This window comes from Megalobrama amblycephala, linkage group LG19 (assembly GCF_018812025.1).
Source record: "Megalobrama amblycephala isolate DHTTF-2021 linkage group LG19, ASM1881202v1, whole genome shotgun sequence".
Classification (NCBI taxonomy): Eukaryota; Metazoa; Chordata; class Actinopteri; order Cypriniformes; family Xenocyprididae; genus Megalobrama; species Megalobrama amblycephala.
In genome coordinates, this window is record NC_063062.1 from 19819228 (window position 1) to 19822382 (window position 3155).

The window sequence follows — 3155 nt, forward strand, 5'->3', positions numbered from 1 at the left end:
TCCCCACAAAAGCCGTTTAATCAGCATAGTGAAGCCTCTCATCCATTGACATCCATCGTTTGCAGGCTTGCCTTTCAGTGAGACTTATTCCGCCATATTATGCATTGCACTTTCTCCCATTCAAAACAATACGAGTGACGCGTCTTTGCTAAAAGTACTCTATTTAAGCGACGTAAACACGAATTAACAATAAAATTAAAAGAAATATCTAATCATCCAAACGCGGTCGTTATTTACATCTAATATAATCAGTAGCCGTTGCGTTACCAAGGCAACGACTGGCGCTTTTAAGTGCGTTATCAGTCACTCAGTGGAAAATGATACCGTGAGGGTACCAGCTGGCCCGGATCGGCACGGAATGGAACGGTTACGCAACGAAAGCCGTTCGGCTCGACGGTGGAAAAGTGGCTACAGATAACACTGACATGTGATACTGACTACAGCAGGCGAACACAAGGAATTTTGACTGAATGGAAAATTCGATGGAATTTGAATGTGTGCCATGGAAATAAGAACAAATACTGGTAACAATCCAGTCAGACTAATCTGTCAGATTCAGGATTGTGCTGAACAACAGTCTTGTTGTAATGCATATTCTAAGAATTGTCAGAAGTTTTAACTAATATTCCTGAATATTATTGATTCGACTGCACTGACACAATTGGATGAAAACAACACTCAACACTGAACTGACTCAAAGTGAATAACAACATTGTCTTCTGTAGAGCTGCTTATAGCTGAATTGAACTCATTTCATAATTGATGAACTTTACAGTTATTTGATCTGAACTGAAACAACACAGAACTGACTTCAGCTGAATTATGACTTTATTGTCTTTTTTAGGCTAATTTACAGCAGAATTGAATTCCGTTTGCATCATTGATCATTATTTTCCTGTTTATCACTGTAAAGCTGCTTTGAAACAATCTGTATTGTAGAAAGAGCTAGGCTATAAATAAAGACTACTTGAACTGACTAGAAGTTGACAACTTAATTCAGTAATTTAATATTAATTAATTAATTAAATAAAACTACCCAGCAGGTTGGGTATACATTTAACCCAACCGGTTTGTCCATTTTCAACCCAACTTGGGTTGTTTTTAACCCATCATTTTTTTAGAGAGTGAGTTTGTATATCACAATTCTGACTGCGAGTTCGTATCTCACAATTCCGAGGGGGAAAAAAGTCAGAATTGCAAGATAAAAAGTTGGTTACCTTTTGTATTTTTTTTTATTCTGTGGCTGAAACAAGCTTCCATATAATTATGGCTTTTTATCTCACCATTTCAAAAGTGATCAAAAGTTAATTTTAAAGGTCCCGTTTTTCGTGTTTTTTTTGAAGCTTTGATTGTGTTTATACTGTGCAATATAACGTGTTCATGTTTCGCGTGTAAAAAAACAGTATTTTTCACATAATTTACTTATCTGTATACCGCTGTTTCCACTGTCATAAAAACGGGCTGATGACTTCCTTGTTCTATGAAGTCCCTCCTTCAGAAATACGTAACGAGTTCTGATTGTGCCAGCGGTTCCTGTGTTGTGATTCGACAGCTCTGAGCGCACCATGCCCGGAAAGGTCACGCCTCTTACCATAACGTGGAGATGCACGCGCTCAGTGTTATTGTAAACATGTCTTTAATTTTACCCTATCAATTTGAGCCGGAATCAGACCCGGTGATTGGACTGCGGAATGAAAATAACAGCGTTTCGACGACATGGCGACAAACACACTCTACAAACGCAACTCTTGTGTATTCCTGTGGGCGGAGGTTAGTCAAAAACTGTTTTAGTGACGTCATTAAAAAAGGAAGTAGAGGGATGTAGTCCAAACTGTCCGTTCGATGTAGGCGACTTCTGTTAAATAAAATATCTCGCTTGGCATTGAACTTTGAGCTTTAAAATTTTACAGATTTTATTTATACTCTAACAACAACATTACACACTAACTAAAGTTTGAAACATGGGATCACGAAGAACGGGACCTTTAATTAATATATCAATGTTGGACTTGTCATAATTATTACATTCTATGTCATAATTTTGACATTTCATCTTATAAATATGACTTAGTATTTCATAATTTTTACTTTTTATTTTATAATTTCAACATTTCAGTTTTGACTCATCATAATATTGTCATAATTTTGACTTTGTATATTATAATTTTGATTTTAATGTCATGATTATGATTTACCAAAGCATGATTTTTTTGTGTGTGTTGAAAATGGGCTTCCATAAAAGTGGTCCATAAGACTCCATAAGGACATCAGGAACATGATAAGTGAATGATTAAAAGAATTTTAATTTTAGAGTGAATTAGTCCTTTAAATGCCATAAAATACCTGGTGATCACTATCAGAATGAGCTAGCCTAGCCTAGCATGTGTGCGCACACGTTACCTCTCCCGTCTGGTCTGGAGAATGCATGAGCGTTCTCTCCTCATCTGCTGGAGTTTCTCTCTCACTAAAATTTTCTGTTGTTGCTCATCCTCCTAGAACATTCAGTCAACATTTACATCATGTCCACACAGTGGTGTGTGAAAGAATGCACATGAATCTGTGTGTACCTGTCGTAGCGTGTCAGTCAGATGCCTGAGTGTGTCTTCCTGCGTCAGGCCCAACAGATCTTCATCTGCCTTCCGAGTCTGGACGATGGCCAGTCGCTCTTGAACCTAAACAGATGAAAACAATTTATTTTGCAATTCAATAGACAAATATAAACTTTTTTCCCATTTTCCTGCCTTTATTGTTAATTTGGAATCAAAAGTGACCATTTACATATTTAATTCACATTCCTGGTCTTACTCTGCGCATTTGTCAGTGAATATCTTGTTGTTTCATCAAAAACCATCATATTATGAAAGTAAAATGGGTTCTGAACTCGAAAAAAGTCCAAAACCCTAGGATATGGCCTTTTTAACTAAATATTCCACAAATAAAACGTATTGAAGCCAAATTCCACCACATAATAAAACATCATTCTTTGGTAAATCCTAATTATGACATAAAGGCCTGGATTCACAGATAGGGCTTAGATTAAGCAAGGATTAAGCCTTATTTCTATTAGAACATTTAAGTACCTTTTATAAATGTGTCTTAGAAAAACCATTACTGGTGTGCATCTTGAGACAAAACAATGGCACTAACATATTTTA